This window comes from Aegilops tauschii, chromosome 3 (assembly GCF_002575655.3).
Source record: "Aegilops tauschii subsp. strangulata cultivar AL8/78 chromosome 3, Aet v6.0, whole genome shotgun sequence".
Lineage (NCBI taxonomy): Eukaryota > Viridiplantae > Streptophyta > Magnoliopsida > Poales > Poaceae > Aegilops > Aegilops tauschii.
The window spans coordinates 134,416,374-134,439,678 of record NC_053037.3 but is presented as its reverse complement, the minus strand read 5'-3'; the positions used below and the strand labels follow the sequence as shown (position 1 = coordinate 134,439,678).

The 23,305-nt window shown below is 52.1% G+C and overlaps 1 long non-coding RNA gene across 1 annotated transcript; it reads left to right on the top strand.

Moving 5' to 3' along the window:
- The first annotated feature begins 3,041 nt into the window (after positions 1 to 3,041).
- On the top strand, positions 3,042 to 3,591 carry LOC141020952 (uncharacterized). Its single transcript, XR_012180947.1, has 4 exons — positions 3,042 to 3,119; positions 3,197 to 3,232; positions 3,356 to 3,445; positions 3,527 to 3,591. It is a non-coding gene; the product is annotated as an uncharacterized lncRNA (long non-coding RNA).
- Positions 3,592 to 23,305: the final 19,714 nt, after the last annotated feature.

The window sequence follows — 23,305 nt, the reverse complement described above, 5'->3', positions numbered from 1 at the left end:
TCTCGGGGTTAACAGCGATGCCCTTGGCAGAGATGATGTGACCAAGGAAAAGAACTTCATCGAGCCAAAACTCACATTTGGAGAACTTCGCATAGAATTGATACTCTCTGAGCTTGTCGAGCACCAATCGCAAATGTTTGGCATGATCCTGCTTATTCTTGGAGAAGACCAAGATATCATCGAGATACACCAGGACGAATTCATTGGTATAGGGGTTGAAGATGAAATTCATCATCCGAGAGAACACTGGAGGAGCATTGACAAGGCCGAAAGACACGACAGTATATTCATTAGAACCAAAGCTTTTTCTGAATGCTGTCTTGGGAATATCTTCTTCACGAATGCGAATCTGATGATAACCCATACGAAGGTCAATGTCGTGGAATTGTCACGGCAGATGTCCTCGAGCTAGGACTTAGTCGTGGAGCCACCGCAACTAGAAAGTTTGAAGGGGTTATGCGGGACAAGGAACACGAGGGTTTATACTGGTTCGGCCCCTTGCGGTGAAGGTAAAAGCCTACGTCCAGTTTGAGGTGATATTGATTAGGGTTACGATTACCTGGGAGCTAAACAGCTATGCCCGGCTCTCGATCAGATTTCTCTCTCCCCAAACCGCTGCCGGGTCGTCCCTTTATATAGGGAGGCTGACGCCCAGCAGCCCTCAGAGTCCCGGCCGGCTTATAAGAGTGTCCGGCTCGGACTCTAAACTATACTTGCCTTATACTACAAGTTCTACTATAATAATGATTATAACTACGGGCTTTAAGCCGTATCCGGGTCTCAGCCCATCTCTGGCCCATCGTCTTCAAACTTGGCTCCGGGCTTCTGATAATGACCACGCGAGTAACCCGGCCCCTTCTGGCGGGTGACTCTAAGGTCTATATCCTCAACATTAGGCCCCAGATTGATTTGAGCCGGCTCACGTCAATCATCCACTCTTCCGACAGAAAAAATCTCCGGCTTACTATTCACATGAAGGACATAACCCGGAGTGACGTCATCCTCTGGACTCCGGATAATCCGCCGTGACGTCATCCTCCATTAAGTCCGTTTTTTACTCCGCCAGATCCGCAATGGATCTTTGCTTTTACTATCATTCCGAAAAACGAGGCGTCGTGGGGGGGGAGATAACCACGCCGTGGTCTCCTTAAATCTCGCGCCCACTTATGACCTTGCCTTATAAATAGGCCGGCCCGACGGGCTCTTTTCACGCTCTCTTCTTCCTCCTCGCGCCGTCGTTCCTCTGCCCGAGCTCTGCTACTGCTGCCGCCGTCGCGCCCCTGGTCTTCGTCAACTTGGCCGCTGCATCACCCTAATTCGGACCAGATAAACAGCGACAGCCTCCGCTCTTCTCCAACTCCGGTGAGTCTCTCCTGCCCTGCTAGAACAGATCTGCGGTAGGGTTCTAAATAGCTCGTCCATGTTCTTCGCCATTGTCCGCAAGCTTCAATAGTTCTTGTAGTGCTGCCCTTGTTTGATCTTTAACCTTTTATAGAACTGGTGCGGTAGTTGTTTAGGCCTCATTTCAAGTGCCAGTAGATCTCTTTCCACTGTATATATATGCTTCGTTCTAGCTCAAGAACATCCGCTCGTCTGTTTCTAGGTCTAGAAAATTTTCATCTCACCCGACCATTTTGATCCAAAAAAGTTACTGCAATATGGGAAACCTGTTTTACCACACTTAGTAAAAACTGCAACCATTGAATCTCGACGGCTTACGATTCCGGGTTAAAGAAACCACACGCTGTAGAATCCTCCGGTTTAAAGAAAACCATGCATCATAGATTCCTCCGGCTTAACTGTGATGAGGCCGTAGACAATCAACTTATTCTGAACGCCCCTGCGGCTTAAGCAACCCGCTGTACCTGAATATATACCATTAGTCCCCTTCATAAGCCGCCACCGTAGCTTTGAACTGTAGATCTCCAGCTTATAATTAACTCGGATATTTTTCCTTTTTGTCATAGACCACCAACTTTCACCATGCCTCCCAAGGCTCCCATCACTTGCAATTGGATGAGGTCCAACGTCACCAACGAGACCCTGGCCAATTTTGTTAAGTCCGGATATTTGCCTAAGAAGGAAATCATGTCCTACCGTGCCCCTGACCCATCGGAAGAGAGACCATAGCCAAGGGACGGGGAGGTAGTGATCTTCGCAGATCATATGAGCCGGGGCTTCGCACCGCCCGGCTCAAAGTTTTTTAGGGATGTGCTCAACTTCTTCGACCTGCGTCCTCAAGATATAGGACCCAACTCCATATCCAACATCTGCAATTTCCAAGTCTTTTGCGAAGTGTACCTTGGAGAAGAGCCGAGTCTGCTGCTCTTCCGAGAGCTGTTTTACTTAAACCGCCAAAATGAGTGCGCCAACGGGCCAAGTCTGGAGTTAGGTGGCATCTCCATCCAGTGGCGTAGGGACTGTCTTTTCCCTTACGCAGAGCCGCCGAGCCACCCCAAGGACTGGAATATGACTTGGTTCTACTGCCAAGATACATCCCCGGCTGACGAAAACCCGTTGCCCGGCTTTCGCCCCACACGTCTAGAACCGACTCACCCGCTGTCGGACAAGCTGACTGCAGCGGAGCGCCAGCCTCTGCTTCCGACTATCAATAAAATCAAGGCCCTCCTGGGCAATGGTCTGAACGGAATCGACCTGGTCCGGGTCTGGATCTCATGGCGGGTGATCCCATTGAGCCGCCGCCCCGGCTTAATGTGTGAGTACACCGGGCGAAAGGATGACCCTCAGAGGCACAGTCGCAACGATCTTCCAGAAGACGTTGCTGAGGAAGAGACCAAGGCTCTGTTAAACGAGAGTCTGGCAGACTGTGGAAGGACCGGGTTAGCCCCCTTCTGCAAGACCAACCCAGCCCCAGCGGTAAGCCGCTGACTTTAACTTATTATCCCTTTCTGTATATAACCTTCATCTGAACCGTTGTAAGAATTCACCATTGTATTTTTCAGGCTGATGACAAGTTCTGGCGGGTCAAGTATGACCATGAGGCGGCCAAGAAAGCCAGGAAGGCGAAGAAAGTCGCCAAGAAAGCCGCCCCTCGCAAAAAAGGAAGCAGACCTACTGCTTCGGAGCTGATGCAACTAAGTGACAGCTCCGAGTCAGAGGTAACCCCTAAGCCTTTAAATTCTTGCTGTACTTGTGGTTGTTGCTGTCCGCCTTATCAACACTTGCTCATTGACAGGATGACACCGGCGCCAGTAACCCGGTGGTTGAAGAGGTAATGTCACTTTCCTCCGACTCGGAGCCCTTGCCACAGCTGAAAGTCCGAAGGGTAACCCGGAAAGTAAGCTTTTCACATCCTTTAGCTCATCGAGACCCTCAATTTCTTTTGAAGGGAGAGGTTCACGAAAGCCGGCGTCACACCCGGACCAACAAGGACACCGATCTCTCCGCCGGGTTACCCGACGCAACAAGGAAGCGTCGCACTGAGGTTTTTTCGCACTTGTACCCTTTTCATCCGTTGGCGGGTGTTATCCGTCAGCCACTCAACTCTTCTGACTCCCATTATCAGGAGACCTCCCCCTCTTCGGGTGACTCCATGCAGTCAAATCTGCCGGCCTTCAAGACTGCACCCGGGTAACAACAATCATCTTACAGTATCTTTATCTGTACTTACTCTTTGTGTGCCTAACACTTCTGTCTTTTCAGTGCCCAGGCAAAGCTCACCAAAAGAGCAAAGAAGACCAGGTCAGCCGGATTGCCGGACGTACCTGAACCGGAGGTGACGGCTCAAGAGCCGCCAGCTGCCTCCGCCCCCGAAGCTACCACTCCAATAGACACGGCACCTGAGGCCTCTGCCCCGACTACCAAGGCAACGACCGAAACTTCGGTTAACCCGGAGGCCTCCGGCTCAGCTCCACCAGCAGACGACCCGGACGTGGTAATCACCCGGACGGAGTTCGTTGAGCCGGGGAGACCAACAGTGTTGGCCAAATGCTCCGCGAAGGGGGAGTTGCTGCAGCCCCACCGGGTGAACCTGGACCTCTCCGGCTACACCGACTTAAGCATTGGAGAGCTTGTCTCTGGCTACATCAGCCAAGTACACAAGAGCTGGGACGCCGAGGTCGCCATGGTCAACCAGATCCAACAAAAATCTGAGGTATTCCTCTGCTGTTTTCTTACTTACTGCATAGTTACCTTTGCCATGCTAGCCCCCAAGTCGACGACTTATGCTTGAATATGTTGTAGACTTAGGTTCCGGCTTACTCAACTAAGCCGGCAGTATGTAAATAGATACGTTCAATATGCATTAGCCCCCAAGTGTCAAGTGTCTTTGCTTGGAAAACGCTTGGGACTTATATAATGACTGTTAATAACCCGGAAATATATGCAGGCTGTTGGCAAGAAACTAGAGGCGGACCTTGCGGATCTCAAGAGCCGGCTGAAGATGCAGGAGATGGAGACCCGGAAGGCAAACGCCAAGTTTGTATCCAGTATCGCCACTCAAGAAAAATTGAAGACCGAGTTTGATGTTGAGAGAAAAGCCTGGGTCGAAGAGAAAGCCGCACTGGTGACCCGGGCTGAACAGGCGGAGAAGGCTCTCGCTGAGAAGACAGCCGAGCTCTCCGGCCTAAAACGCCAGGTTTCCCAAATGGTGGCCGCTATCTTCGGTAAGTCGCCTCACCGGCTTTCATCAAATTTGTATATTTCATGAATCATCCTTGTCACCGGCTTATCTGATTCTGTTAAATAGGTCCCAGGAGTGCCAACCTCAACCAGAGCGTGGTCACCAAGTTAAAGGCCGTGTATACCCTGGTGGAACATCTCTACACCGGGTCACAGCATGCCTTAGCTGTGGTGGCCCTATCCAACGAGGTGCCAACTCATCTGGCCGAAGTCCTGCGCCGGCTCGCCGTTCTGCCTCAGCGGATCCAAGAGCTGCGACGGGCCTCCGCGAGAGCCGGAGCAATCGCCGCGCTGAGCCGGGCCAAGGCATTCCTGCCGGAGCTAGACCCGGCAGACATTGCCCTGGGTTATCCAAGCCTGAAGGAAGACGGCTCAGCTTTCGATCAGAAGGACTTTGCGGCGTGTGTGAAGGCTGTACGCCCGGTGGCCACCCTCATCGGGAACGACACCGATCTGACCAAGTAACAGCCGGGTTATGACGCGGAGAATCAGAGGATTCCAACCCCTCGCTATGAAGCCCTCAACCTGACCCCGCCGGCTCGTCAGCACACCTTCGCCCCGGAGATTGACCCGGCCGGGTTAATTGACGAAGAAGCCCAATTCGAAGCTCTCAGCAGCATCAACTGGAAGTCATCAACCTTCGAGGTCTTGGGATCAGCCGGAGGAGAAGATAGGAATGAGCCGGGGACTTCAACTCAGCGAGCATCATAAGTTGGCCGGCGGTTTATCAAACAATGTTCCACCTTTTAGACTTGAAGAGTTATTGTAATAGAGTAGGTGCAACAGTTCATCTCTGCCGTGCCATCGTGCACGTGCTGAATGCCAAGGTCTTTTGAAGTTGTCTCCTTAATATTTCTCCGGGTCATAATCATCCCTTTGTTTTTCTCAACCTTAAAGAGGTACCTTTAAGTATCCTGCATAAAAAGGCAAATCACAAGTCTCAAGGCGGCTTACCGCCGGAGAATCAGGTGTCTTGGATAGATAACCTGGAATATGAATCAAAAGAGACCGGTCCTCAATTATCTGCTTGACATAGCCGTAATAACACTTAGCAACCAGTAAGCATACTTCCGGTTTAAATAACTCGGGCAACAGGGTTGGTATCTTAACCCCGCCTTACCGGTCATAATGACACCCATGGCGTTCAATGAACACTGTAAACCAAAGTTAAGCCGGTAAAGTGAGACCCGGCCATACTCACCGTGACATGATCAGAGCAAACTTTTGATAAAGCAGAGGAACTTTAGGGGCTTCCGGTTCGAATACGACCAGAGACCCGGCCCGAAGGGGTTAAGCCAAGATTCGAATACGATCATATAGCCCCCAGTGGGTGTGGCGATGCCAATCAAGAGGGTACCGACAGCTATGTTCTCTTTGGTTCGAATACGACCCATGTTTGAACAGGAAGCCCCCAAGTGATTCTTAAAATTGTTTAACGACGCTGATTCGGATACGATCCACGTCGGTTCTCAGAGGGGTTAAGCTATGATTCAAATATGACCAAAGGTAACCTCCTAATGAGCTCGGCACTTTGCCAATCAAATGGGTATCGACAGCTATGTTCTCTTTGGTTCGAATACGACCCATGTTTGAACAGGAAGCCCCCAAGTGACTTTACTGCTGACGACTAGATTCGAATACGATCATAAGCCGGATCCTCCTTTAAACCATCATGTAATCTTTGTAATAAAAACAACACGCGCATATTTGGAGGAGAAAAAAGGACAGAGGTCCCGCTTTATTGCTTATCATAATATATACATGGCTGAGACAAATATGTACACCACGAGAGCCGGTAGCTCAAGTGTAGTAAGGCCGAAGCTGAGCTATGTTCCACGGCCGACGGGTCTCTTCCTCAGACTTTCGTGAACTTTATGCTCCCGAATATCAATGAGGTAATATGACCCGTTGTGCAAGTTCTTGCTGACCACAAAGGGCCCTTCCCAAGGTGGGGATAACTTGTGTGCATCTGTTTGATCCTGGATGAGCCGGAGCACAAGGTCGCCTTCCTGGAAGACCCGGGATTTGACCCGGCGGCTATGATATCAGCGCAAGTCTTGCTGGTAAATCGCTGACCGGGCTGCTGCCACATCACGCTGCTCATCCAACAAGTCAAGAGCATCCTGGCGCGCCTGTTCATTATCCGTCTCAACATAAGCCGCCACGCGAGGTGAGTCGTGACGAATGTCGCTGGGGAGGACTGCCTCTGCTCCATAAACCATGAAGAAAGGCGTGAAGCCTGTAGATCTGTTAGGAGTAGTATTGATGCTCCATAAGACGGAGGGCAACTCCTCCACCCAACAACCCGGCGTCTGTTGCAAAGGGACCAAAAGCCGGGGCTTGATACCCTTCAGAATTTCCTGGTTAGCTCTCTCAGCTTGACCATTGGATTGAGGATGAGCCACTGAAGAAACATCAAGTCGGATATCCTCTCGTTGACAAAACTCTTCCATGGCACCTTTGGAAAGATTGGTGCCATTGTCAGTTATAATGCTGTGCGGAATGCCAAAACGGAAAATCACCTTTTTCATAAATTGAACCGCCGTGGCTGCATCGCACTTGCTAACTGGCTCAGCTTCCACCCACTTGGTGAATTTGTCAACTGCCACCAAGAGGTGGGTCTTCTTATCCTTGGACCGTTTAAAAGGCCCAACCATATCAAGCCCCAGACTGCAAAGGGCCAAGTGATTGGGATCATCCTCAACTCCTGAGCCGGCACATGAGCCCGTCGTGAGAACCTTTGGCAACCATCACACTTACTGACCAAGTCCTCTACATCAGCATGAGCCGTCAGCCAATAAAAACCATGACGGAAAGCCTTAGCCACAAGGGATTTTGAACCGGCATGATGGCCACAATCCCCTTCATGGATCTCACGCAAGATCTCTTGACCTTCCTCAGGGGAGATACAACGTTGAAATGCCCCTGAAACACTGCGATTATGTAACTCGCCATCGATGACGATCATTGACTTAGCCCGCCGGGTTATTTGCCTGGCCAAAGGTTCATCCGCAGGCAACTCTCCCCGGGTTATATAAGCCAGATATGGCCTTGTCCAGTCTGGTATGACATGAAGAGCCGCCACCAGTCGTGCCTCCGGGTCAGGGATAGCCAAGTCTTCCTCTGTAGGCAACTTAACCGAAGGGTTGTACAGGATGTCCAGGAAAGTGTTAGGCGGCACCGGCTTTCGCTGAGAGCCTAGCCGGCTTAGAGCATCAGCCGCCTCGTTCTTCCTGCGATCAATGTGCTCCACTTGGTAGCCCTGAAAGTGCCCGGCAATGGCATCAACCTCGCGGCGATAAGCCGCCATGAGAGGATCCTTAGAATCCCACGTGCCTGATACTTGTTGAGCCACCAAGTCTGAGTCACCAAAGCACCTTACCCGGCTTAAGCTCATCTCCTTAGCCACCCGAAGACCGTGGAGCAAAGCCTCGTATTCAGCCGCATTGTTAGTGCAAGGAAACATCAACTGTAGCACATAATGGAACTTGTCCCCCTTAGGGGAAGCCAATACAACGCCAGCCCACGAGCCCTCCAACTGCCTGGACCCGTCAAAGTGAATAGTCCAATATGTGTTATCCGGCTTCTGCTCGGGCACTTGTGATTCTGTCCAATCATTGATGAAATCCACCAAGGCCTGAGATTTAACAGCAGTGCGTGGCACATATTTGAGGCCATGAGGTCCAAGTTCTATAGCCCACTTAGCAATCCTCCCTGTGGCCTCTCTGTTTTGAATAATATCACCAAGAGGGGCAGAACTGACCACAGTGATGGGATGACCCTGAAAATAATGCTTAAGCTTCCGGCTCGCCATGAACACACCATACACCAGCTTCTGCCAATGCGGGTACCGCTGCTTGGACTCAATGAGCACTTCACTGACATAATAAACCGGCCGCTGAACCGGATGCTCCTTACCCTCCTCCTTGCGTTCCACCACAATAGCCACACTGACGGCTCGTGCGTTTGCCGCCACATACAGTAGCAAGGCTCCTTATCAACCGGAGCAGCAAGGACTGGGGGCTCTGCCAGCTGCTTCTTTAAATCCTCAAAGGCAGTATTAGCTGCATCATTCCAGACAAAGGTATCAGTTTTCTTCATTAACTAATATAGGGGCATGGCCTTCTCACCCAAACGGCTTATAAATCGGCTTAAAGCAGCGATGCGACCCGCCAAGCGCTGAACGTCATTTATACATGCCGGCTTAGCCAGGGAGGTGATGGCCTTGATCTTCTCCGGGTTAGCCTCAATGCCTCTGTCAGAAACCAAGAAACCCAAGAGTTTGCCTGCAGGAACACCAAAGACACACTTGCCCGGGTTAAGCATCATCTTATAGACCCGGAGATTATCAAAGGTTTCCCTTAAATCATCTATCAGGGTTTCCTCTTTGATGGATTTAACCACAATGTCGTCCACATAAGCGTGAACATTGCGCCCAATCTGTTTATGAAGACAGTTCTGTACACAACGCTGGTAAGTCGCCTATGCACACTTGAGTCCAAAGGGCATAGACACATAGCAGAAGGCTCCAAAGGGAGTAATAAACGCCGTCTTCTCCTGGTCCTTAACTGCCATCTTGATCTGATGATAACCAGAATAAGCATCCAAGAAACTTAAACGTGCACAACCTGCCGTAGCATCAATGATTTGATCAATACGGGGGAGGGCAAAAGGATCAGCCGGACACGCCTTGTTCAAGTCCGTGTAGTCCACACACATCCGCCAGGTGCCGTTCTTCTTGAGTACAAGCACCGGGTTAGCCAACCACTCTGGGTGAAGAACTTCAACGATAAACCCGGCCGCCAAGAGCCGGGCTACTTCTTCACCAATAGCTTTCCGCCTTTCCTCGTTAAACCGCCGAAGGAACTGTCTGACCGGTTTAAATTTCGGATCAACATTGAGAGTATGCTCAGCGAGTTCTCTAGGTACACCTGGCATGTCAGAAGGTTTCCATGCGAAGATGTCCCTATTCTCACGGATGAACTCGATGAGCGTGTTTTCCTATTTTGGGTCCAGATTGGCACTGATGCTAAACTGCTGAGATGAATCTCCTGGAACAAAATCAACAAGCTTAGTTTCATCAGCCGACTTAAATTTCATCGCCGGCTCGTTCTCCGTCGTCGGCTTTTTCAGAGAGGTCATATCTGTTGGGTCAACATTGTCCTTGTAAAACTTCAACTCCTCTGTAGCACAAACAGATTCTGCATAAGCCGCATCACCTTCCTCACACTCCAGAGCCACTTTCCGGCTGCCGTGAACCGTAATGGTCCCGTTGTGACCCGGCATCTTGAGTGTAAGTACACATAACATGGCCGTGCCATGAACTTGGCATAAGCCGGCCGTCCAAATATAGCATGGTATGGACTTCTTATCTTGACCACTTCAAAGGTCAATTTCTCCACCCTGTAGTTATTCTCATCACCAAAAGCCACTTCCAATTCGATCTTGCCAACTGGATAAGCCGACTTACCAGGTACTACACCATGAAAGATAGTGTTGGACTGGCTGAGGTTCTTATCAACCAACCCCATACGACAAAAAGTCTCATAATAGAGGATGTTGATGCTGCTGCCTCCATCCATGAGCACCTTTGTGAACTTATATCCTCCCACTTGAGGAGCCACCACTAAGGCCAAGTGGCCCGGGTTATCCACCCGAGGAGGGTGATCCTCCCTACTCCACACTATGGGCTGCTCAGACCATCGTAAGTAGCGTGGGACTGCCGGCTCAACAGCATTCACAGCCCTCTTGTGAAGCTTCTGATCTCGCTTGCACAGACTAGTGGTAAATACATGATACTGTCCACCGCTTAGCTGCTTTGGATTGGTCTGATAACCCCCTGCTGCTGTTGATGACCCTGGCCAGCCTGTTGATTAAAGCCCCCTTGACCATTCTGAGGACCGGAATTTGAGCCGCCGCCCGGGCCATGAAAGCCGCCAGCACCTGAGCCACCGCCCGGGCCATTGTAATTCTTAAAGGCCTTCATTATCGCGCAATCCTTCCACAGATGAGTCACTGGCTTCTCTCTAGAACCATGCCTTGGACAAGGTTCATGCAACAGCTGCTCCAGCGTTGGACCTGACCCGCCGCCTCGGGGAGGGGGCCTCCCCTTGCGTCGCTGGTTATTACCTTGGGAGCTGGCATTGGCTACAGACTCTAGGCTGCCATCGGCCTTGCGCTTGCCTCCTCCTTGGATCCCCGGGTTAAACTGAGGACCCTTGCCATTGCCGTTCTTCTTTCCCTTCCCTGTCCTTTCATCATCTGAAGGGGGATCCTTGGTACCATCGGAATCGGCGTACTTGACAAGAGCCGCCATTAGTGTACCCATATCGGTGCAGTCGCGTTTGAGCCGCCCGAGTTTCATCTTTAGGGGCACAAAGCGACAGTTTTGTTCCAACATTAAGACTGCAGAACCGGCATCCATCTTATCTGATGAATGTATGATCTCCTTGACCCGGCGAACCCAATGGGTCGTGGATTCACCCTCCTGCTGCTTACAGTTAGTCAAATCCACGATTGACATAGACTGCCTACAGGTATCTTTGAAGTTTTGGATGAACCGGGCTTTCAGCTCGGCCCAAGACCCAATGGAATTCGGTGGTAGCCCTTTCAACCATGTGCGGGCAGTTCCATCTAACATCATGGTGAAATACTTGGCCATGGCCGCCTCACTGACCTCCAGCAATTCCATAGCCATCTCATAACTCTCAATCCAGGCCGCAGGCTGTAAGTCAGCTGTGTAGTTAGGCACCTTCCTAGGGCCTTTGAAGTCTTTAGGTAGACGTTCATTACGGATAGCTGGCACCAAAAAAGGGACACCCCCGGTCCTGGTAGGGATACCCACATCAACGGAAGTCGTGGGATAAGCCGGGGGGTCTGGTAAGCCGTCAATGGAGGCACTTGCTCCGCCTCTTGCCGCGCTTGGTCCGCTGCGTAAAAGGCTCCATTATGAGCCGGGCCATGGCCAGGGGGCGGGTCATGGCGTCGGACGTTACTTGAGCCGGTTGCTGAGACCATGTGCCGGCTGTAACTCGGGCTCTGGCCTGGACGAGGGGTCGAGTGGATCCTGTCCCGGCTGTAAGAGTATGCTTCTTGCTGCGCCAGTGCTGTCTGAAGGAGTTCCCTGACCCGGCGGGTCTCAATAGCCGTCGGAGAGTCGCCGTCAACGGGGAGGGCCGCCAGCCGTGCTGCCGCAGCGACCATGTTCTCCAGTGGGTTATTATAATGACCCGGGGGTATTGGCACATACTGAGGCGGGGCAGGGGGCACCTGGGGAGGCCCCATCACCCGTGGCTGAATAAGGGGTCCAGACCCGGGTGCTATGACCCCTGGCGGGTTACTAGACCCTGCACCCGGCGTGTTGAAGAGGTTGCGTGGATCGTAAACCGGCGGGAGTCGGGACTGGGCCTTTTGATGCCTCCTTCTCATGACCTCATTGGCCGCGTTCTGATCCATCGTGAGTTGGAAGGACTGCGCCTGAATCAGCTGAGTCTGGGCATCGATAGCCGCCCGCTCCGCAGCCAGCCTGATTCCTTCCGCTGCAAGATCCTCTTTAGCCTTTATCAGATCCAATTTCAACTGTGCCACCTCCGCATCATGCTGGGCTTGATCCGCCGGGTCAACCGTGGCGGTTAACAGGGCCGTCATCTTGTCCGTGAGATCCATCAGCACCTGAGCCGGAAAAGGCACCGGGTTTCCCGATCCGGCAGCGGGCTTCTGAACAAGCTGTGCACCAGCCATAAAAACTCCAACCTGACTTGGCGGCTCAAAAAGGTCCGAAATACTGTCGCCATCGGAACAACCCATGAGCCTGCCATCTTGAAGTTGGTACAACGAGCTTGACTCATCGGTGGCCGACTCGCCGTCAGAGCCGGCGGCCGCCTCATCACCAGACCCCGATGGCTCAGAGGGCCCTCCATGGATGCATCCCACAAAAGTGCGCCTTAAGGCAGGCGGGGCCCGGGCGGGTCGTGCGCGCTGAGCCGTTTCGATGAGATCGGCATAGAGACCCGTCTCGGGGCCCGGCTCACCGATTTCGCCAATGAAGACATGAATTCCACCAAAGGGGAGCCGGTACCCGTACTCAATTGAGCCGGCGTCGGGGCCCCAGTTTGTATCGTCGATGTAGAGCTTGCCGCGACGACTCTTGGTCATCCGGCCCACAGCGTATCCCTTGAGCCCTTCGAAGCTGCCCTTCAAGAACTCAAATCCACCGTGCGCTGGCCCCACGGTGGGCGCCAACTGTCGTGGAATTGTCACGGCAGATGTCCTCGAGCTAGGACTTAGTCGTGGAGCCATCGCAACTAGAAAGCTTGAAGGGGTTATGCGGGACAAGGAACACGAGGGTTTATACTGGTTCGGCCCCTTGCGGTGAAGGTAAAAGCCTACGTCCAGTTTGAGGTGATATTGATTAGGGTTACGATTACCAGGGAGCTAAACAGCTATGCCCGGCTCTCGATCAGATTTCTCTCTCCCCAAACCGCTGCCGGGTCATCCCTTTATATAGGGAGGCTGACGCCCAGCAGCCCTCAGAGTCCTGGCCGGCTTATAAGAGTGTCCGGCTCGGACTCTAAACTATACTTGCCTTATACTACAAGTTCTACTATAATAATGATTATAACTACGGGCTTTAAGTCGTATCCGGGTCTCAGCCCATCTCTGGCCCATCGTCTTCAAACTTGGCTCCGGGCTTCTGATAATGACCACGCGAGTAACCCGGCCCATCCTGGCGGGTGACTCTAAGGTCTATATCCTCAACAGTCAAGCTTCGAGAATACTTTAGCCCCTTTGAGTTGCTCAAATAGCTCATTGATGTTGGGAAGTGGATACTTGTTCTTGATTGTCTTCTTGTCAATGGACGGTAGTCGACACAAAGTCGGTCCGTGCCATCCTTCTTCTTGACAAAAAGAACACCACAACCCCATGGAGAAGAACTCGATCTGATCAAACCCAGACGCTCTTGTTCATCGAGCTGTTTCTTCAATTCCTTCAGCTCGTTGGGTCCAAGCTTGTATGGACGCTTGCAAACGGGTTCAGTGCCAGGCTCTAGTTCGATAACGAACTCAACTGGCCGATGAGGAGGCATACCCGGAAGCTCTTCAGGAAAGACATCTTGATACTCGCAAACGACTGGAATTTGAGAGATGGCATTCAATTCGCCCTTCTCATTGAGAGAGAAAAACCGAATGGTTTCATCACGAGCGGCATAAATAATCACATCCTCAGACGAGTGTGTCAATTGAATTTCCCTGGCAGCACAATCAAGTTGAGCCTTGTGCTTAGAGAGCCAGTCCATCCCGAGAATTAGATCAATATCCGAGTCACCACGAACAATTGGAGAAGACTGGAATTTGTAGTTTCCCATCTTGATGGAAACATTCGGAACCATAGAGCTTGCATTCATGAATTTACCCGGAGAGACAACTGATAACGGTCTAGGCAAATCTTGATAAACCAACTCATGCTTAAATGCAAATGGTCTTGATATGAAAGAAAGCGATGCACCAGTATCAAAAAGAACTTTTGCAGGAATATCATTAACAGGAAGATTACCCATTATCACATCAGTAGATTCCTCCGCTTGAGCTGCATTCATCATGTTCACCTTTGCAGACTTTGGATTATGCTTGACCACTGCATTGCTGGAAGATCTGATAGGAGGAGGAGGAGGAAGGCGCCTTTGGTTGAAGCACTTGTTAGCATAGTGACCTTTCTGCTGACATTTGTTGCAAGTCACCTCTGAGAGTGGACGGTGATAAGGAGCATTGGACTTTGGAGCTTGATTCTGAGACTTGTTCTGATAGCCAGAGTTGGAAGAGTTGGAGGAACCATGGCCACCTTTGTTCTTTTGCTGATAAGGCTGACAAAACGGAGGAGGAGGAGGCAACCAAAACTTCTGTTGCTTAGCTGTCACAAGTGAGGAAGAAGAAGACTGAACTGCATCTCTGACTCTTTTCTTAGAAGCCTCACACTTGAGCTGAGCAACCTCTTGCTTCAGTGCCATATTGTAGAATTGATCAAACTGAGTAGGCTCAACAAGAACGAGAGCTAACTGCAGATCCTCTTTAAGGCCACCTCTGAAGTGATAAATCATGCTCTTTTCATCAGGGAACGTCTTGTTTAGCGAAGCGAGCAAGTTTCTGAAACTGAATGTTGTATTGATACACAGACATGTTGCCTTGCTTGAGATTGCGGAACTCCTCACGCTTGCTCTCAACAACACTTTGTGGAATGTGGTGCGCTTTGAAATCCCGACAGAAGTTAGTCCAAGTGATCACACGACCTCCTCTGGAATCTTTGTATTGCTGAAACCAATCAGCAGCTTGGTCCTTGAGCTGGAAAGAAGCGAACTTGACATAGTCCTCAGGCCTGACATTGCTACATTCAAAATGCTTGTTGATGTCCACGAGCCAATCATTCTCATCCGTGGCCTCGGCACAGTAGCTGAAAGACTTGGGCTGATTTGCGAGAAACTGGTTGAGAGTGGCAAAGTGAAACTGATTGTTGCCTTGACCTTGATTGCCTTGATTGCCTTGCCCTTGAGTACGTTCTTGCAAGAGTTGCATAATCATTTGAGCATTGGCGTTGGTGGCTGCCATGATTGCTTGCCATGCCTCCGGAGGAGGAGGTGGTGGCGGAGGGTTCGCTTGACTCCCTTCATTGCGATCCGGATTCTGACGCGTTGGCGGAGCCATCCTGAAGAGGGTGACATCCGTTAGCATCTTGATAGACAAATAGACAAGTAGAATCAACGGATAGAAATTGCAACATATAGTCTTCACAATAAACATTCGAACGAAGATGAACGAATGAATTCCGTAGTAATTCATCACACTTCCATAAGTTGAGAAGCCACTTGAAAAAGATATGGAATGAACATATGAATTCGAAGCAACTCGAATACCACAATACAAAATAAAAAAGTATTGGCTTGCAGAATAAGCCGGAACAAACATATGATAGATATTTCGTCCGAAGTTTTCGTGGTGGGGCCCACACGGGCTCAATCGTACAGCACCATCATGTACAAGGCTGTGCACATGACATACGAAGCGTCCCCGAGTCGGCATAGCCATGGACTCTTTAAGACACTACGAGACCACTGTAAAATCAACCGTATACAGGCGGACCACTAGACATCGAACCCCAATCTCATATCATGCGTCTGTCGGAAAGATATCCTAAGGCTACTTGAATTCCCACTTATAAACTCCCGAAACTTTCTGGTTATGCAATCTGGTGTTGGGGATACAGGGGACACAAAATATATCACCCAAACTAGCAATCCCTAGATCCAGCTGTATCCATCCGTCAACACATAACCAAGAAATCTTCGGAAATCGTTTACCTCAACCTTCGAAAAACATCCGTTATACAAGTTATGGCAATACTCCCGAACTCCCGCCCCAGTACTGGGTGGCGTCGAGGTGATCTCACCAACAACTGCATAAAAGAGATTTCGATGTCGGCGAAACTCAGGTATTCCAGAACTGCAACGATAAAATTGTGACGACAACACCTCGGAGCTCAACTCCCCGGGACACTGCCACAACCCCTAAATGTCAGGAGGCACCAAGAACAATGTTCTCGTCACAAAACCATCGGAACGATTCCAAGATACCCGCGTGATCCTAAAAAAAAATTTAGTGAAATTTGAGGAGAGAATAGTCAAAACTTCTACGTCAGGAGACCTCACCAGAGCGACGAAGGGACTGAGGAGTAAAAAGAATCCTACTCTCCGATATATATAATCCTAAGACTCAAAACATTTTTGTTCTAGACTCAACAACGCCAGTGATTCGATCAAGCAGGGGGCTCCTAAGTCGGGGATGGCTCTGATTACCAACTTGTAACGCCCACGATGCGGCTATATCTCCCACGTGTCGAGGCACGACTTAGAGGCATAACCGCATAGTGGTTTTGTCGCAAGAAGGTTCATCTTCACACAATCCCATGTAATGAACAAGAATGGGATAAAGAGTTGGCTTACAATCGCCACTTCACACAATACATGAATAAATATCATACATCATCCAAAATACAATCATATAAACCGACTACGGTCAAAATCCAAATGAAAATAAGACAACCCCAAATGCTAGATCCCCGATCGTCCCAACTGGGCTCCACTACTGATCATCAGGAAAAGACACATAGTAACGACCACGTTCCTCGTCGAACTCCCACTTGAGATCGACGCCATCATCGGCACTGGCATCGTCGGCACCTGCAACTGTTTTGGTAGAATCTGTGAGTCACGGGGACTCAGCAATCTCACACCCGCGAGATCAAGACTATTTAAGCTTATAGTAAAGGGTGGTGTAATGAGGTGGAGCTGCAGCGGCAATAAGCATATATGGTGGCTAACTTGCGCAAAAGAGAGCGAGAAGAGAAGCAACGGAACGGTCGTCATCTAGCAATGACCAAGAAATGATCCTGAACTCCTACTTACGTCATACATAACTCAGACCGTGTTCACTTCCCGGACTCCGCCGAGAAGAGACCATCACGGCTACACACGCAGTTGATGTATTTTAATTGGGTCAAGTGACAAGTTATCTACAACCGGACATTAACAAATTCCCATCTGCCTCATAACCGCGGGCACGGCTTTCGAAAGATATTACCTTGCAGGGGTGTCCCAACTTAGCCCATCATAAGCTCTCACGGTCAACGAAGGATAAACCTTCTCTCGGAAAGACCCGATCAGTCTCGGAATCCCGGTTTACAAGACATCTCGACAATGGTAAAACAAGACCAGCAAAGCCCCCGAATGTGCCGACAAATCCCGATAGAAGCTGCACATATCTCGTTCTCAGAGCACAACGGATGAGCCAGACGTCGGGTTGGCATAGACCCTGGTTGCCCAGGGGGCGCCGGACATCGCTCAGTTTGGGCCAGCACTCGAAGGAGCACTGGTCCGGGGGTTTAAAATAAGATGACCCTCGGGCTCGCGAAAACCCGGGGGAAAAGGCTTAGGTGGGAAATGGTAAAACCAAGGTTGGGCCTTGCTGGAGGAGTTTTATCCAAGTCGAACTGTCAACGGGGTCCCATAAATCACCCGACCGCGTAAGGAACGCAAACTCAAGGAACATAATCCCGGTATAACAGTAGCTAGGGCGGCAAGAGTGGAACAAAACACCAGGCATAAGGCCGAGCCTTCCACCCTTTACCAAATATATAGATGCATTAGTTAAATAAGAGATATTGAGATATCCCAACATATCCATGTTCCGACATGGAACAAACTTCAACTTCACCTGCAACTAGCAACGCTATAAGAAGGGCTGAGCAAAAGCGGTAACTTAGCCAATCAACGGTTTGCTAGGAAAGGATGGTTAGGGGCTGACATGGCAAAAATGGGTGACATGATATGGCAAGTGATAGGTAGCGGAGCATGGCAATACAGCGAACAACTAGCAAAGCGAAGATAGAAGTGATTTCGAGGGGTGGTCATCTTGCCTGCAAGGTTCTCAGAGTTGTCGAAAGCTTGATCCTCGTAAGCATACTCAACAGGTTCCTCGTTCACGAACTCGTCTCCTGGCTCTACCCAAGACAAGAGCACAAACAAACGGAACCACAATCAATCACGAGAAATGCACAAGCAACATGATGCAAAACATGTATGATATGCGAGATATGATATGCGATGCATGTGCGTGCTCCGGAAGGAAAATGATGAACATGGCAGTAACTTGGCAAACCAAACATGCCACTGGAAAGATGAGATGATTTCAGTCGAAATCGATATAAAGATCACCGGAAACGGATGCACGGTTTGCAAATGGCAAGCAAAACAAGAATGACACGAATCTGCGATTAACAGCATGATAGCACTTAAAATGCAACAAGTAACAATGCTACAGCACCCCAACATAGCAACAAAGCACATGGTAGTAACCTAAAGGAGATTCTTGACAAAAGATGAGCACTGAGCTACGGCTAGTTCATAAGATATCAAGCTCAAACAAGCATGGCAAAAGTGCAAAAGATAACAGGTTCACAGACTTGGTGGAAAACTGGACATGGCAGAAAACAGCATCAGGTAGCAATGTTCAGAGCACGAAATTAACATGCTACAGGAACTTAACATAGCAAGACAAGGCATGGTAGTGTTATACTAAATGCACATGACAAAAGTCCCTTACTGACCATAAGCCAAAAAGGAACAGAAGATATGATGGCAAGCATGTAAACATAGCAAGTTTCGTTATCAGGTTTCAGACTTTGCAGAAAACAGAGCATGGCAGAAATAATAATATATAGGCCTCTTTGTGAGCTCGATGCACTCACTACAGAGCAATGCATGACAAACCAAGCACACCTACAGCAATACAGCATGTTTATGAAGCTATTCAAGGCAAGAACACAAGCATAGCATGGATGGATCAACTACAATAAGCTTGGCAAAATTGCATCTCATGTTAAGAATCTGCAAGAAATATTTTATAGCAAAAGTAGAGCAAGATTGAGTCATGCTATGGCACTCCATAATTGCAAACAATTGCAGGAATGGATCAATTACAACTATATCTACGAAACATCCTTACTAAACATCTCCAAAATATGCACGGATCTCTCTGTAGCATCAAGTTTACATGGCAACAAAATAACAGCAGACAAGGACTTCTAATGAACATTGTGCAATTGAACAAAATGAAGAGCATCACGATACGAACAATTTGACATATTACACGCGTGAATTGGAGCTACATGCAAAGAGTTACGCACTGAGGAACATGAGCATATGCTGTGAAAAAATGAGGACTTGGAAGAATTTCGGGGGGCTCGGGGAAAAAGTCAACCGTACGGGATCGATCGGATCTGGCTCGAGCTCGGGCTCCGTAGGCCGGGGCGGCGCGGAGGGCGGCCGGAGGTGCGGGCGTGCGGGCCCAGGCGGCGCCGGCATCGGGCAAGGCGGCGGGGACGGCGGCGAGGCGACGGCGTCGGCCGGCGAGGAGAAGGTGGCGGCGCGGCGGATGCGGTCGTCGGCGGGGCCGGCCGGCGCGGCGCGGGGACGCTGCCACGTGGCGGCTCGGGAGTGGTTGCGGTGGGCGGCGCGGACGTTGTCCGGCGGCGCGAGGTGGAAGACGCTAGGGTTAGACTGCAATTTCGTTTTTGGGATGCTCACATATAAATAGGTAGAGGGAGCTAGGAGACTCCAAATGAGGTGCGGTTTTCGCCCACACGATCGTGATCGAACGACCTAGAGCATGGAAGAGAGTTTGGTGGGTTTTGGGCTGGTTTTGAGGGGGGTTTTTGCAGGACACTCAAATGGATTTTGCGGATGCCCGGTTAACCGTTGGAGTACCAAACGACCTCCAAATGGAACGAAACTTGACCGGTGGTCTCCGGGTGGTATATTAAGGCCACTTGACAAGCCTCGGTCCATTCCGAGAAAGTTTGACACCCGCACACGAAAGAAAACTAAAGGGATGCGCCGGAGGAGATAGGAGCGTCGGATTGCAAAACGGACAACGGGGAAAATGCTCGGATGTATGAGACGAACACGTATGCAAATGCAATGCACATGATGACATGATATGAAAATGCATGACATGAACAAAATGCAAAACGAAAAATACAAAACCCGTCCACGGAGGGAAAATCATAACACATAGCCGTAAATGGCAAGAGTCGGAGTTACAAATATGGCAAGTTACATGCGGGGTGTTACATCGTCGATCCGCGTTTCGTCACTCCACCAAGTTCATGGCCGACGCTCGCCGAGCCCGCTCTAAGCGCCGGGCCGCCCTCGCTGCCTGTGTCGCTCAGACAGCTCCTGTCGGCGGGCCTCCCCCTCGTTCCCCGTCACCCGCCGCCAACGCCGTCACTGGCCCAGCGGGAAACGACCAGCAGGCGTCCCAGCTGCACCCCTCAGTACGGCGGAACGGCCGCACCGCCACTCCATCGCTAACCCCAGCCAGCTCGTCGTATCACGCTCGTCGCGCTCCCGTGGACGCGCAGGCCGCGCTACTCATGGCACGCGAGCTCCTGCGCTACCGTCCGGTCGACGACCTCTACGAGGACTGGCTGGACCGCATCACCGAGCTCGTCGGCGCTGCAGGGGGCTCCCCCGCGCCGTCCCTCTCGCTGCCTCGCCCTCCGCCAGCCGCGGGCGACATGGCTCACGGAACGCCTCCACCACCTCAGCCTCAAGACGGCATTCTGGCGCCGAAGCGCGGGCTCGCCGGCGCGACCTCCGCGTCGGGCTCCCGCGCGAGAAGAAGGAAGCTGCCAAGAAGTTCCCCGACCGCAAGAAAACGCTCCACCGCTCCCAGCACCGCCACGTCAGGATCACTTGCCGCGGGAGGGCCACGCGCCACTCGCCGTGGCGGCGCGGGGACACCAAGATCAAGCTCCGCCTCCACGACGGGCCCCGATGGCCACACCAGGCTGCCGCGCCTTCACTCCTGAGCTGCATAGCGCCGCCTCGCCGGGCAAGTTCAATCCGGACCTGCCTCCTCGCTACGACGACACCACCGACCTCGCGGAGTTCCTGCAGCTCGATGAACTGAGCATCGAGGCGGCCAACCGTGACGAGGAAGTCATGGCGAACTGGTTCCCCATGGCTCTCAAGGATGGCGCTCGCTCATGGCTCCTGAACCTGCCCCCGGGCTCGATCTCCTCCTGGGATGAGATGCGTGACCACTTTGTCGCCAACTTCTAGGGCACTCGTGACCGCCGTCCGGCCGTGGGTGACCTACGACGCGTCAGGCAACAGCCAGGGGAGACCCTGCAGAAGTACATCCAGCGCTTCAACAACGTTTGCATCAAGATCCCCAAGGTCACGGACGAAGCCATCATTTCGGCGTTTTCTGTTGGCGTCCGTGATGTCAAGATGAAGGAGGAGCTCGCCATCCACGAGGAGCTGTGCATGGCTTTGGAGCTGTTCAACCTGGCGACCAAGTGCGCAAGAGTTGAGGAGGGGCACCTTTCCCTCCTCGAGCTCCCAGCTACCGACCCGGAGGAGAAGAAAGCCAAGGCCGAGGACATGGAGCGCAAGGGAGTAGCCGTTCTCGCGGCGGAGCCAGACATGAAGCGCTGCCGGGACCAGCCCGAGTCGTCCAAGAGCAGCCAACCGTTCTGCGCCTTCCACAACGTACACAGACACAACACCAATGACTGTCAAGAACTCAGGGCCATCCGAGATGGATGCTTCGGTCGATGTCGCGAGCGCAACGACCGGGGCTACGGCCGAGGAGGAGGACGAGGCGGAGGACGCTGGGACGACCGCGACCCTCGTCAGGAGTGGCAGGACCGGCCTCGCGAGGACCGGTGGCAGGACCAGCCTCGCGAGGACGCACGGAGGGATCAGCCTCGCGAGGACCGCCCCAGGGCAACGTTGGTCTTCCTCCACTGCCGCCACCGCCAAGAAGGAACGACGACCACCACCAGGACGAGGGGGCTGGGGGCTTCTAGGTACCGCGTGCTATCGCCTGCATTTTGGGCTGAGCTCAAGCCCCAGCCTCTCAGCGCATCTTCAAGAAGTTTGCTCGCGAGGTGAATGCAGCCCTTCCCAGGCTCGAGGCCACGCGCCCGCTCAGGTGGTCCAAGTGTGCCATCACTTTCAGCTCGGCGGACCAGCTCAAGTGCGCGGCCACCGCTGGCGCCCTCCCGATGCTCTGCTCACCCATCATCAGCAACGTGCAAGTCACCAAGACCCTCATCGATGGCGGCGCAGGGCTTAACGTCCTGTCCGTCGAGACGTTCGACAGCCTCCAAGTGCCATATGATCAGCTTCAGCCTACCAAGCCCTTCTCAGGAGTGACCGATGGCTCCACCACCCCGATAGGGCAGGACTGCCTCCCTGTCACCTTCAGACAGCGCGACAACTACCGCACCAAGCTCCTCGACTTCGACGTTGCTCACATCCGTCTGTCGTACAATGCCATCCTCGGGTATCCGGCCCTGGCCAAGTTCATGGCGGTGACCCACCACGGCTACAACGTCCTCAAGATGCCGGGAAGCTGCGGGATCATCACCGTCCCCTGCGAAGAAAGAGATGCGGTGTGCTCCCTCGAGCGCGCCTTCCAAGCTGCGTCAATCAAAGACCCCGACAACAACGCAGCGTAGTACCCTCCCGAGGCCGTCCCCAAATAAGAAGAAGCAGCTACTCCGCACAGGGCCTCAAGGAAGCAGCGCCTCTGGCGGTGCAGCATCAGGATCGGTGCCCGCGCCTCCCTCCCTCGCATAGGAAGGCGCGCCCGGCTTCTTCCTCGGGCAGGGCTCGGGGGCTATCTTCTTGAGGGCCTCAGACCTAGCCCACATCACGAGGGAGGCGCTCGGGCACCACGTGGAGGCGTGCTTCGCGGCACGTTTCCCTCGGGAGGACACCGGGCGAGGAGCGCCTGGTGCTCAGGAGTTCATCACCAAGGTCAGTCAGGAGCTGCAGGATGCAAGAGCCATGTGCGGCAACCGCTGCACACCTGGCGCAGCTCCCCATCCGTGCGAGGATGGCGGGCTGCGCATCTGCATCGACATCCCAGGGCCGCTTCTCAGGAGCTCTTCTGGCCTTCGCGCGTGGGACGCTGCGAGGGCCCACCTCACAGCTATGTTCGCATGCCATTCGGCCTGCCGAGCGTGGCAGCCGCCTTCCAGCGCAACCTGCGGAGCATCCTGGCGGCTCAGGAGGCCAGGCATCACGCAGTCCTGACGGAGATGG